This window comes from Hyperolius riggenbachi, chromosome 8, assembly GCF_040937935.1.
Source record: "Hyperolius riggenbachi isolate aHypRig1 chromosome 8, aHypRig1.pri, whole genome shotgun sequence".
NCBI classification, from domain to species: Eukaryota; Metazoa; Chordata; class Amphibia; order Anura; family Hyperoliidae; genus Hyperolius; species Hyperolius riggenbachi.
Window position 1 is genome coordinate 6,061,514 of NC_090653.1, and position 14,624 is coordinate 6,076,137.

Consider the following 14,624-nt stretch of genomic DNA (forward strand, 5'->3'; position numbering starts at 1 on the left):
ATTATCTACACCAGAAACTCCAGGCACATTACTCTGCAATATCACAAGGTGTGAGACCTGCCCTTTTATCTTGTGCACAAGCCAAATACAAATACCAAACTCACAGAAATATCATCAAATACAAGACCAATTTTCCTGAGAGTCATCCAATGCTGTATACATGATATGCAGCATAAAATGCTCCTCAAGAGGAATCTATATAGGAGAAACCGGACAAAAACTGCGCACAAGAATGAACCATCACCACTTTAAAATTAATGAAGGTAAAATGGACACACCAGTGGGCCAACACTTCTGTGAACCAGGACACAGCATGCAAGATCTAAAAGTACTTATTCTTAAGGGTAACTTCAAAAATGATCAATCAAGAAAAATTTCTGAGTACAAATTTATGAAAATGTTCAAGACATTAACAGAAGTTTTAAATTGTGGAACAGGATTCATGACACCTTATGTAACATGATTGATTTGGCTTCATGATCTTCAGAAACCTGCTGGATTTCATGTATGGTTGCACTAACTCACTGGCTCCACCCTGCTGATCACCTGACACCTAACGGATAAACAGTAACCAGCACAACTGTCATCTTCGTGTTTACCATTTATCTGCATCAGTGTTTTACTTCAGCTTACATCTGGGAATGTGCCTGAAGAAGGGGACTAGATCCCAGAAAGCTTGCATCTCTTTTAGTTAGCTATTAAAAGGTATTTTTTTTTTTTTTTACAAAACTTTGTTTTTTTTCTACCTATATAATTTGGATGTGAAATAACGACTATGGTAAATTTGTGTTCATCATTACTCCCAGTCCCTGCCCTGCTTAAAAGTATTAGATTTTAAATTGGTGTGATGAAAAAATAAGGCTTTCTCTAAGTTCTGGTGGAGGGCTTTAATTGGCCCTTCGCTGGTCTGATATTTGGGCCCTAAAAAGAGCAGAACAAGCCCAGCCCCTCGTTGTTTGTAGTTACCTCAGGCTTTCGTAGCCTCCATCCATAATGTCATTTTATATAAAGGTAGCTCAGGGGACTTCCTGTTCTACCACGTTGTGGTTGATCATGTGATCTTCATTGGCCAATGATAAAATGAGAAATCCCACTCATTATGTATAAGGCCCAGTTTTTTAGGGGGAAGCCAATTAACTTATCTGTATGTTTTTGGGATGTGGGAGAAAACTGGAGTGCCCGGAGGAAACTGAGGGCAGACACGGGGAGAACATACAAACTCCTTGCAGATGTTGACCTGTCTGGGATTTGAACTGGGGACCCAGCGCTGCAAGGTGAGAGTGCTAACCATTACGCCCCCATGCTGCCCATTTGCATGTCATTGACTATCCCTACTGCTGTCAATTTTCACAGCTAGCTACCAGTTTCCTTACAGAGCAGCTGTCAGCTATACTATCTCAGAAAAAAAAATATATAAGTAGATAAATACTTGCTCTACTTACATAACATATGTATTGCACTGTCCACATTTTGATTTTAGTGATTTTTCTACAGTAAAAAAATAGAGAATCCTTCTTAGCAGTTCCCATTTTAACTGTGGCTATTTTGAAGCCAATCCTGATGTCATTTCCTCCCTTACTCTCCTATGCCTGATTGTGTATGCATTGCCCGCCCTCCACTATAGAAAGTGCATTGTCTCCGCATGAGAAATATTGGCCAATCAGAGAGGCACAGAGGTGTGGGAGGGGGAAACAGGAGGGAAAGAGGCTTCAGCCAATCAGGGTGCATTAGTTAAGTCTGAGGGGAAGTAGAGAAGCAAAAAAAAGACAACCCAGCATGCCTTGCAACTTCCTTTGTGCGGCAATGCACCAAATAAGAGTCAGGTAAACTGGGGAATGATCATTTATCAACAAGAAAAGTAATAGTGATTTTAACTTTTGGATTGCCTGGTTAGCATCCTTATTACTTGTTTACCAGATAAAAATAAAGAATTGATTTTTAATTTTATGCCCGACAGTTACACTTTAATCAAGTTCTGACACTGACTGGGCCTCAGAGGAGCTCACAATGTTATGTCGCTTTGATAGTTTAAAATCAATCTGCAGGGATGGGAAATATCTCACCCATTTGTGTTTGATGGTGGGAAGACACCGGAGTATCCAGCAGAAACTCCCTCAAACTCCATGCATGTAGCATCTTAGCCAAGATTCAAACCTGTGATTCAATTGCTCCAAAGTAAGAGTGGCAATTACTAAACCACACCAAGCCACTATTATGCCCAGCATCAATCATCAAACTGGTTATATGATCATACTTTCCCTGCGCTTCACTAAAAGTTGTAAGCTAGTGATAGGGATGGTGTGTGCAGCCAACAAGCAGCCCCTACATCTGCTTCATGCTGGGAATAGGGCAGGTGCTAGCTCTGGTCTCTAGATGGAGATGCTGAGCTCTGGCTCATAGGGTGCCACCCACTGGTCTTCAGATACTCATTTCCCATAATGCATTGCAGTGTAACAGCAGCATGTCTGATGTACTGCTGGTAAATTCAGCAGTTTTAGAAGTCTGGGCAGTCTTATCAGGTAGCAGTTGAGTTTATTAAGATATGTTAATGGCAACAGAAGAACAGTTGCTCATTTTAAGCTTAATTTTTGCGATCGTTATCAGAATAAAATAATACAGAAGGAAACACTATGTATACATTTTAATCTGTTGTAATTTTGGATGCAAAATGTTTAATCTGATTATTTTATGAAGATAAAATATAAAATTCACAGCTTGTTTTTATTCTATTATTATTGTTATTAATAGAGTGAGATCTTTCGTACTTTCACAGCTCATGAGGGAGATGTGTTTATTTTTTAATACAAATCAAGGCTTCACAAAAAAATGAAAATACAATATTATCCGACGTCTAGCTTCAGGATACTCTGAAAGATTAAAACCGCGTGCGGCTCGAGTCCAATTACTGGAAGTGCGACCGCATATCGTTCCATTCCTATTTCGGATTCCGGATAGCCATTTCTAAAGAACGCACACTGCTTATTTGTTAAAATGACTTTTTAAGCTCAGGATGATAATCTTAGAACTGAATTCCAGGCACACACCTCAATATACGGCAGAGATACAATACATGTCAAATGTATTTCTTGTGAAAAGGCTGGTTATGCGGTTTAACTAGTCCTCTAGTCCAGAAAGCCTAACAACACGGCACAGCCTGTGAAACCAAACATTTACCATTGACTTCCTTAGTTCTGCAGTTGGATAAAACTACCCTCGGCCCAGCCCAAATGGCGGCACAGGACATGGATAGGTGCAGGGTGGGAGGAGGAGGAGGCATGGCAGCACAGGACACTGATAGGTGAAGGCTGGAAGGAGGAGACATGGCAGCACAGAGACACTGATAGGTGTAGGCTGGAGGGAGGAGGCATGGCAGTACAGGACATGGATAGGTGCTGGATGGAAGGAGGAGGCATGGCAGCACAAAGACACTGATAGGTGATGATGGAAGGAGGAGGCATGGCAGCACAAAGACACTGATAGGTGATGATGGAAGGAGGAGGCATGGCAGCACAGGACACTGATAGGGGAAGGCTGGGAGGAGGAGTCATGGCAGCACAGGACACTGATAGATGCAGCCTAGGAGAAGGAGGGATTGCAGCACAGGACACTGATAGGTGCAGGCTGGAAGGAGGAGGCATTGCAGCACAGGACACTGATAGGTGCAGGCTGGAGGGAGGAGACATGGCAGCACAGGACATGGATAGGTGCTGGATGGAAGGAGGAGGCATGGCAGCACAAAGACACTGATAGGTGATGATGGAAGGAGGAGGCATGGCAGCACAGGACACTGATAGGGGAAGGCTGGGAGGAGGAGTCATGGCAGCACAGGACACTGATAGATGCAGCCTAGGAGGAGGAGGGATTGCAGCACAGGACACTGATAGGTGCAGGCTGGAAGGAGGAGGCATTGCAGCACAGGACACTGATAGGTGCAGGCTGGAGGGAGGAGACATGGCAGCACAGGACACTGATAGGGGAAGGCTGGAAGGAGGAGACATGGCAGCACAGGACACTGATAGGGGAAGGCTGGAAGGAGGAGGCATTGCAGCACAGGACACTGATAGGTGCAGGCTGGAGGGAGGAGGCATGGCAGTACAGGACATGGATAGGTGCTGGATGGAAGGAGGAGGCATGGCAGCACAAAGACACTGATAGGTGATGATGGAAGGAGGAGGCATGGCAGCACAGGACACTGATAGGGGAAGGCTGGGAGGAGGAGTCATGGCAGCACAGGACACTGATAGATGCAGCCTAGGAGAAGGAGGGATTGCAGCACAGGACACTGATAGGTGCAGGCTGGAAGGAGGAGGCATTGCAGCACAGGACACTGATAGGTGCAGGCTGGAGGGAGGAGACATGGCAGTACAGGACATGGATAGGTGCTGGATGGAAGGAGGAGGCATGGCAGCACAAAGACACTGATAGGTGATGATGGAAGGAGGAGGCATGGCAGCACAGGACACTGATAGGGGAAGGCTGGGAGGAGGAGTCATGGCAGCACAGGACACTGATAGATGCAGCCTAGGAGGAGGAGGGATTGCAGCACAGGACACTGATAGGTGCAGGCTGGAAGGAGGAGGCATTGCAGCACAGGACACTGATAGGTGCAGGCTGGAGGGAGGAGACATGGCAGCACAGGACACTGATAGGGGAAGGCTGGAAGGAGGAGACATGGCAGCACAGGACACTGATAGGGGAAGGATGGAAGGAGGAGGCATTGCAGCACAGGACACTGATAGGTGCAGGCTGTAAGGAGGAGGCATGGCAGCACAGGACACTGATAGGTGCAGCCTAGGAGGAGGAGGGACTGCAGCACAGGACACTGATAGGTGCAGGCTGGAAGGAGGAGGCATTGCAGCACAGGACACTGATAGCTGCAGGCTGGAGGGAGGAGGCATGGCAGCACAGGATACTGATAGGTGCAGGCTGGAAGGAGGAGGTATTGCAGCACAGGACACTGATAGGTGAAGGCTGGAGGGAGGAGGAGACACGGCAGCACAGGACACTGATAGGTGCAGGCTGGAGGGAGGAGGCATGGCAGCACAGGACACTGATAGGTGCAGGCTGGAGGGAGGAGGCATGGCAGCACAGGACACTGATAGGTGCAGGCTGGAAGGAGGAGGCATAGCAGCTCAGGACACTGATAGGTGCAGGCTGGAGCGAGGAGGCATGGCAGCACAGGACACTGATAGATGCAGGCTAGAAGGAGGGGGCATGGCAGCACAGGACACTGATAGGTGCAGTCTGGAGGGAGGAGGCATGGCAGCACAGGACACTGATAGGTGCAGGCTGGAGGGAGGAGACATGGCAGCACAGGACACTGATAGGGGAAGGCTGGAAGGAGGAGACATGGCAGCACAGGACACTGATAGGGGAAGGATGGAAGGAGGAGGCATTGCAGCACAGGACACTGATAGGTGCAGGCTGTAAGGAGGAGGCATGGCAGCACAGGACACTGATAGGTGCAGCCTAGGAGGAGGAGGGACTGCAGCACAGGACACTGATAGGTGCAGGCTGGAAGGAGGAGGCATTGCAGCACAGGACACTGATAGCTGCAGGCTGGAGGGAGGAGGCATGGCAGCACAGGATACTGATAGGTGCAGGCTGGAAGGAGGAGGTATTGCAGCACAGGACACTGATAGGTGAAGGCTGGAGGGAGGAGGAGACACGGCAGCACAGGACACTGATAGGTGCAGGCTGGAGGGAGGAGGCATGGCAGCACAGGACACTGATAGGTGCAGGCTGGAGGGAGGAGGCATGGCAGCACAGGACACTGATAGGTGCAGGCTGGAAGGATGAGGCATAGCAGCTCAGGACACTGATAGGTGCAGGCTGGAGCGAGGAGGCATGGCAGCACAGGACACTGATAGATGCAGGCTAGAAGGAGGGGGCATGGCAGCACAGGACACTGATAGGTGCAGTCTGGAGGGAGGAGGCATGGCAGCACAGGACACTGATAGGTGCAGGCTGGAGGGAGGAGGCATGGCAGCACAGGACACTGATAGGTGCAGGCTAGAAGGAGGAGGCATGGCAGCACAGGACACTGATAGGTGCAGGCTGGAAGGAGGAGGCATAGCAGCTCAGGACACTGATAGGTGCAGGCTGGAAGGAGGAGGCATTGCAGCACAGGACACTGATAGGTGCAGGCTGGAGGGAGGAGACATGGCAGCACAGGACACTGATAGTTGCAGGCTGGAAGGAGGAGGCATTGCAGCACAGGACACTGATAGGTGCAGGCTGGAGGGAGGAGGCATGGCAGCACAGGACATGGATAGGTGCTGGATGGAAGGAGGAGGCATGGCAGCACAAAGACACTGATAGGTGATGATGGAAGGAGAAGGCATGGCAGCACAGGACACTGATAGGGGAAGGCTGGGAGGAGGAGTCATGGCAGCACAGGACACTGATAGATGCAGCGTAGGAGGAGGAGGGATTGCAGCACAGGACACTGATAGGTGCAGGCTGGAAAGAGGAGGCATTGCAGCACAGGACACTGATAGGTGCAGGCTGGAGGGAGGAGACATGGCAGTACAGGACATGGATAGGTGCTGGATGGAAGGAGGAGGCATGGCAGCACAAAGACACTGATAGGTGATGATGGAAGGAGGAGGCATGGCAGCACAGGACACTGATAGGGGAAGGCTGGGAGGAGGAGTCATGGCAGCACAGGACACTGATAGATGCAGCCTAGGAGGAGGAGGGATTGCAGCACAGGACACTGATAGGTGCAGGCTGGGAGGAGGAGGCATTGCAGCACAGGACACTGATAGGTGCAGGCTGGAGGGAGGAGACATGGCAGCACAGGACACTGATAGTTGCAGGCTGGAAGGAGGAGGCATTGCAGCACAGGACACTGATAGGCGCAGGCTGGAGGGAGGAGGCATGGCAGCACAGGACACTGATAGGTGCAGGCTGGAAGGAGGAGGCATGGCAGCACAGGACACTGATAGGTGCAGTCTGGAGGGAGGAGGCATGGCAGCACAGGACACTGATAGGTGCAGGCTGGAGGGAGGAGGCATGGCAGCACAGGATACTGATAGGTGCAGGCTGGAAGGAGGAGGTATTGCAGCACAGGACACTGATAGGTGAAGGCTGGAGGGAGGAGGAGACACGGCAGCACAGGACACTGATAGGTGCAGGCTGGAGGGAGGAGGCATGGCAGCACAGGACACTGATAGGTGCAGGATGGAGGGAGGAGGCATGGCAGCACAGGACACTGATAGGTGCAGGCTGGAAGGAGGAGGCATAGCAGCTCAGGACACTGATAGGTGCAGGCTGGAGCGAGGAGGCATGGCAGCACAGGACACTGATAGATGCAGGCTAGAAGGAGGGGGCATGGCAGCACAGGACACTGATAGGTGCAGTCTGGAGGGAGGAGGCATGGCAGCACAGGACACTGATAGGTGCAGGCTGGAGGGAGGAGGCATGGCAGCACAGGACACTGATAGGTGCAGGCTAGAAGGAGGAGGCATGGCAGCACAGGACACTGATAGGTGCAGGCTGGAAGGAGGAGGCATAGCAGCTCAGGACACTGATAGGTGCAGGCTGGAAGGAGGAGGCATTGCAGCACAGGACACTGATAGGTGCAGGCTGGAGGGAGGAGACATGGCAGCACAGGACACTGATAGTTGCAGGCTGGAAGGAGGAGGCATTGCAGCACAGGACACTGATAGGTGCAGGCTGGAGGGAGGAGGCATGGCAGCACAGGACACTGATAGGTGCTGGATGGAAGGAGGAGGCATGGCAGCACAAAGACACTGATAGGTGATGATGGAAGGAGGAGGCATGGCAGCACAGGACACTGATAGGGGAAGGCTGGGAGGAGAAGTCATGGCAGCACAGGACACTGATAGATGCAGCCTAGGAGGAGGAGGGATTGCAGCACAGGACACTGATAGGTGCAGGCTGGAAAGAGCAGGCATTGCAGCACAGGACACTGATAGGTGCAGGCTGGAGGGAGGAGACATGGCAGTACAGGACATGGATAGGTGCTGGATGGAAGGAGGAGGCATGGCAGCACAAAGACACTGATAGGTGATGATGGAAGGAGGAGGCACGGCAGCACAGGACACTGATAGGGGAAGGCTGGGAGGAGGAGTCATGGCAGCACAGGACACTGATAGATGCAGCCTAGGAGGAGGAGGGATTGCAGCACAGGACACTGATAGGTGCAGGCTGGAAGGAGAAGGCATTGCAGCACAGGACACTGATAGGTGCAGGCTGGAGGGAGGAGACATGGCAGCACAGGACACTGATAGTTGCAGGCTGGAAGGAGGAGGCATTGCAGCACAGGACACTGATAGGTGCAGGCTGGAGGGAGGAGGCATGGCAGCACAGGACACTGATAGGTGCAGGCTGGAAGGAGGAGGCATGGCAGCACAGGACACTGATAGGTGCAGCCTAGGAGGAGGAGGGATTGCGGCACAGGACACTGATAGGTGCAGGCTGGAAGGAGGAGGCATTGCAGCACAGGACACTGATAGCTGCAGGCTGGAGGGAGGAGGCATGGCAGCACAGGATACTGATAGGTGCAGGCTGGAAGGAGGAGGTATTGCAGCACAGGACACTGATCGGTGAAGGCTGGAGGGAGGAGGAGACACGGCAGCACAGGACACTGATAGGTGCAGGCTGGAGGGAGGAGGCATGGCAGCACAGGACACTGATAGGTGCAGGCTGGAGGGAGGAGGCATGGCAGCACAGGACACTGATAGGTGCAGGCTGGAAGGAGGAGGCATAGCAGCTCAGGACACTGATAGGTGCAGGCTGGAGCGAGGAGGCATGGCAGCACAGGACACTGATAGATGCAGGCTAGAAGGAGGGGGCATGGCAGCACAGGACACTGATAGGTGCAGTCTGGAGGGAGGAGGCATGGCAGCACAGGACACTGATAGGTGCAGGCTGGAGGGAGGAGGCATGGCAGCACAGGACACTGATAGGTGCAGGCTAGAAGGATGAGGCATGGCAGCACAGGACACTGATAGGTGCAGGCTGGAAGGAGGAGGCATAGCAGCTCAGGACACTGATAGGTGTAGGCTGGAGGGAGGAGGCATAGCAGCACAGGACACTGATAGGTGCAGGCTGGGTGGAGGAGGCATGGCAGCACAGGACACTGATAGATGCAGGCTAGAAGGAGGGGGCATGGCAGCACGGGGACACTGATACTGTAGGTGCAGGCTGGAAGGAGGAGGCATGGCAGTACAAGACACTGATAGGTGCAGGCTGGGAGGAGGAGGCATGGCAGCACAGGGACACTGATAGGTGCAGGCTGGGATGAGGAGGCATGGCAGCACAGGACACTGATAGGTGATGATGGAAGGAGGAGGCATGGCAGCACAGGGCACTGATAGATGCTGGATGGAAGGAGGAGGCATGGCAGCACATAGACCCTGATAGGTGCTGGGTGGAAGGATGAGGCATGGCAGCACAGGGACACTGATAGGTGCTGGATGGAAGGTGGAGGCATGGCAGCACAGGACACTGATAGGTGCAGGCTGGAGGGAGAAGGCATGGCAGCACAGAGACACTGATAGGTGTAGGCTGGAAGGAGGAGACATGGCAGCACAGGGACACGGATAGGTGCAGGCTGGAAGGAGGAGGCATGGCAGCACAGGACACTGATAGGTGCGGGCTGGAGGGAGGAGGCATGGCAGCACAGGACACTGATAGGTGCTGGATGGAAGTAAGAGGCATGGCAGCACAAAGACACTGATAGGTGCTAGATGGAAGGAGGAGGCCTGGCAGCACAGGGACACTGATAGGTACAGGCTGGAAGGAGGAGGCATGGCAGCACAGGGACACTGGTAGGTGCAGGCTGGAAGGAGGAGGCATGGCAGAACAGGGACACTGGTAGGTACTGGATGGAAGGAGGAGACATGGCAGCACAGAGACCCTGATAGGTGCAGGCTGGAATGAAGAGGCATGGCAGCACAGGGCACTGATAGGTGCAGGCTGGAAGGAGGAGGCATGGCAGCACAGGGACACTGGTAGGTACTGGATGGAAGGAGGAGACATGGCAGCACAGAGACCCTGATAGGTGCAGGTAAGAAGGAGGAGACATGGCAGCACAGGGACACTGGTAGGTGCAGGCTGGAAGGAGGATGCATGGCAGCACAGGGACACTAGTAGGTGCTGGATGGAAGGAGGAGACATGGCAGCGCAGAGACCCTAATAGGTGCAGGCTGGAGGGAGGAGGCATGGCAGCACAGGACACTGATAGGTGCACGCTGGAAGGAGGAAGCATGGCAGCACAGGGACACTGATAGGTACAGGCTGTAAGGAGGAGGCATGGTAGCACAGGAACACTGATAGGGGCAGGCTGGAGGGAGGGGGCATGGCAGCACAGGACACTGATAGGTGCAGGCTGGAAGGAGGAGGCATGGCAGCACAGGACACTGATAGGTGCAGGCTGGAAGGAGGAGGCATGGCAGCACAGGACACTGATAGGTGCAGGCTGGTAGGAGGAGACACGGCAGCACAGGACACTGATAGGTGCAGGCTGGAAGGAGGAGGAATGGCAGCACAGGACACTGATAGGTGTAGGCTGGAAGGAGGAGGCATGGCAGCACAGGACACTGATAGGTTCAGGCTGGAGGGAGGAGGCATGGCAGCACAGGACACTGATAGGTGCAGGCTGGAAGGAGGAGGCATGGCAGCACAGGACACTGATGTGTGCAGGCTGGAAGGAGGAGGCATGGCAGCACAGGACACTGATAGGTGCAGGCTGGGAGGAGGAGGAGACATGGCGGCACAAGACACTTATAGGTGTAGGCTGGAAGGAGAAGGCATGGCAGCACAGGACACTGATAGATGCAGGCTGGTAGGAGGAGACACGGCAGCACAGGACACTGATAGGTGCAGGCTGGAAGGAGGAGGAATGGCAGCACAGGACACTGATAGGTGTAGGCTGGAAGGAGGAGGCATGGCAGCACAGGACACTGATAGGTTCAGGCTGGAGGGAGGAGGCATGGCAGCACAGGACACTGATAGGTGCAGGCTGGAAGGAGGAGGCATGGCAGCACAGGACACTGATGTGTGCAGGCTGGAAGGAGGGGGCATGGCAGCACAGGACATTGATAGGTGCAGGCTGGGAGGAGGAGGAGACATGGCAGCACAAGACACTTATAGGTGTAGGCTGGAAGGAGAAGGCATGGCAGCACAGGACACTGATAGGTGTAGGCTGGAAGGAGGAGGCATGGCAGCACAGGACACTGATAGGTGCAGGCTGGAAGGAGAAGGCATGGCAGCACAGGACACTGATAGGTGTAGGCTGGAAGGAGGAGGGACTGCAGCACAGGACACTGATAGGTGCAGGCTGGAAGGAGGAGGCATTGCAGCACAGGACACTGATAGCTGCAGGCTGGAGGGAGGAGGCATGGCAGCACAGGATACTGATAGGTGCAGGCTGGAAGGAGGAGGTATTGCAGCACAGGACACTGATAGGTGAAGGCTGGAGGGAGGAGGAGACACGGCAGCACAGGACACTGATAGGTGCAGGCTGGAGGGAGGAGGCATGGCAGCACAGGACACTGATAGGTGCAGGCTGGAGGGAGGAGGCATGGCAGCACAGGACACTGATAGGTGCAGGCTGGAAGGAGGAGGCATAGCAGCTCAGGACACTGATAGGTGCAGGCTGGAGCGAGGAGGCATGGCAGCACAGGACACTGATAGATGCAGGCTAGAAGGAGGGGGCATGGCAGCACAGGACACTGATAGGTGCAGGCTGGAGGGAGGAGACATGGCAGCACAGGACACTGATAGGGGAAGGCTGGAAGGAGGAGACATGGCAGCACAGGACACTGATAGGGGAAGGATGGAAGGAGGAGGCATTGCAGCACAGGACACTGATAGGTGCAGGCTGTAAGGAGGAGGCATGGCAGCACAGGACACTGATAGGTGCAGCCTAGGAGGAGGAGGGACTGCAGCACAGGACACTGATAGGTGCAGGCTGGAAGGAGGAGGCATTGCAGCACAGGACACTGATAGCTGCAGGCTGGAGGGAGGAGGCATGGCAGCACAGGATACTGATAGGTGCAGGCTGGAAGGAGGAGGTATTGCAGCACAGGACACTGATAGGTGAAGGCTGGAGGGAGGAGGAGACACGGCAGCACAGGACACTGATAGGTGCAGGCTGGAGGGAGGAGGCATGGCAGCAGAGGACACTGATAGGTGCAGGCTGGAGGGAGGAGGCATGGCAGCACAGGACACTGATAGGTGCAGGCTGGAAGGATGAGGCATAGCAGTTAAGGACACTGATAGGTGCAGGCTGGAGCGAGGAGGCATGGCAGCACAGGACACTGATAGATGCAGGCTAGAAGGAGGGGGCATGGCAGCACAGGACACTGATAGGTGCAGTCTGGAGGGAGGAGGCATGGCAGCACAGGACACTGATAGGTGCAGGCTGGAGGGAGGAGGCATGGCAGCACAGGACACTGATAGGTGCAGGCTAGAAGGAGGAGGCATGGCAGCACAGGACACTGATAGGTGCAGGCTGGAAGGAGGAGGCATAGCAGCTCAGGACACTGATAGGTGCAGGCTGGAAGGAGGAGGCATTGCAGCACAGGACACTGATAGGTGCAGGCTGGAGGGAGGAGACATGGCAGCACAGGACACTGATAGTTGCAGGCTGGAAGGAGGAGGCATTGCAGCACAGGACACTGATAGGTGCAGGCTGGAGGGAGGAGGCATGGCAGCACAGGACATGGATAGGTGCTGGATGGAAGGAGGAGGCATGGCAGCACAAAGACACTGATAGGTGATGATGGAAGGAGGAGGCATGACAGCACAGGACACTGATAGGGGAAGGCTGGGAGGAGGAGTCATGGCAGCACAGGACACTGATAGATGCAGCGTAGGAGGAGGAGGGATTGCAGCACAGGACACTGATAGGTGCAGGCTGGAAAGAGGAGGCATTGCAGCACAGGACACTGATAGGTGCAGGCTGGAGGGAGGAGACATGGCAGTACAGGACATGGATAGGTGCTGGATGGAAGGAGGAGGCATGGCAGCACAAAGACACTGATAGGTGATGATGGAAGGAGGAGGCATGGCAGCACAGGACACTGATAGGGGAAGGCTGGGAGGAGGAGTCATGGCAGCACAGGACACTGATAGATGCAGCCTAGGAGGAGGAGGGATTGCAGCACAGGACACTGATAGGTGCAGGCTGGAAGGAGGAGGCATTGCAGCACAGGACACTGATAGGTGCAGGCTGGAGGGAGGAGACATGGCAGCACAGGACACTGATAGTTGCAGGCTGGAAGGAGGAGGCATTGCAGCACAGGACACTGATAGGCACAGGCTGGAGGGAGGAGGCATGGCAGCACAGGACACTGATAGGTGCAGGTTGGAAGGAGGAGGCATGGCAGCACAGGACACTGATAGGTGCAGTCTGGAGGGAGGAGGCATGGCAGCACAGGACACTGATAGGTGCAGGCTGGAGGGAGGAGGCATGGCAGCACAGGATACTGATAGGTGCAGGCTGGAAGGAGGAGGTATTGCAGCACAGGACACTGATAGGTGAAGGCTGGAGGGAGGAGGAGACACGGCAGCACAGGACACTGATAGGTGCAGGCTGGAGGGAGGAGGCATGGCAGCACAGGACACTGATAGGTGCAGGATGGAGGGAGGAGGCATGGCAGCACAGGACACTGATAGGTGCAGGCTGGAAGGAGGAGGCATAGCAGCTCAGGACACTGATAGGTGCAGGCTGGAGCGAGGAGGCATGGCAGCACAGGACACTGATAGATGCAGGCTAGAAGGAGGGGGCATGGCAGCACAGGACACTGATAGGTGCAGTCTGGAGGGAGGAGGCATGGCAGCACAGGACACTGATAGGTGCAGGCTGGAGGGAGGAGGCATGGCAGCACAGGACACTGATAGGTGCAGGCTAGAAGGAGGAGGCATGGCAGCACAGGACACTGATAGGTGCAGGCTGGAAGGAGGAGGCATAGCAGCTCAGGACACTGATAGGTGCAGGCTGGAAGGAGGAGGCATTGCAGCACAGGACACTGATAGGTGCAGGCTGGAGGGAGGAGACATGGCAGCACAGGACACTGATAGTTGCAGGCTGGAAGGAGGAGGCATTGCAGCACAGGACACTGATAGGTGCAGGCTGGAGGGAGGAGGCATGGCAGCACAGGACACTGATAGGTGCTGGATGGAAGGAGGAGGCATGGCAGCACAAAGACACTGATAGGTGATGATGGAAGGAGGAGGCATGGCAGCACAGGACACTGATAGGGGAAGGCTGGGAGGAGAGGTCATGGCAGCACAGGACACTGATAGATGCAGCCTAGGAGGAGGAGGGATTGCAGCACAGGACACTGATAGGTGCAGGCTGGAAAGAGCAGGCATTGCAGCACAGGACACTGATAGGTGCAGGCTGGAGGGAGGAGACATGGCAGTACAGGACATGGATAGGTGCTGGATGGAAGGAGGAGGCATGGCAGCACAAAGACACTGATAGGTGATGATGGAAGGAGGAGGCACGGCAGCACAGGACACTGATAGGGGAAGGCTGGGAGGAGGAGTCATGGCAGCACAGGACACTGATAGATGCAGCCTAGGAGGAGGAGGGATTGCAGCACAGGACACTGATAGGTGCAGGCTGGAAGGAGAAGGCATTG

At 54.2% G+C, this 14,624-nt stretch overlaps 1 long non-coding RNA gene across 2 annotated transcripts in view; it reads left to right on the forward strand.

Annotated features, from left to right (window-relative positions):
• Positions 1-588: 588 nt before the first annotated feature.
• LOC137528023 (uncharacterized) overlaps positions 589-14,624 on the forward strand; it is a 187,754-nt gene continuing 173,718 nt past the window's right edge. For both annotated transcript variants that reach the window (XR_011023255.1, XR_011023256.1), the window contains exon 1: positions 589-705. This is a non-coding gene — a long non-coding RNA (uncharacterized lncRNA). The remainder of the gene's footprint in view (positions 706-14,624) is intronic.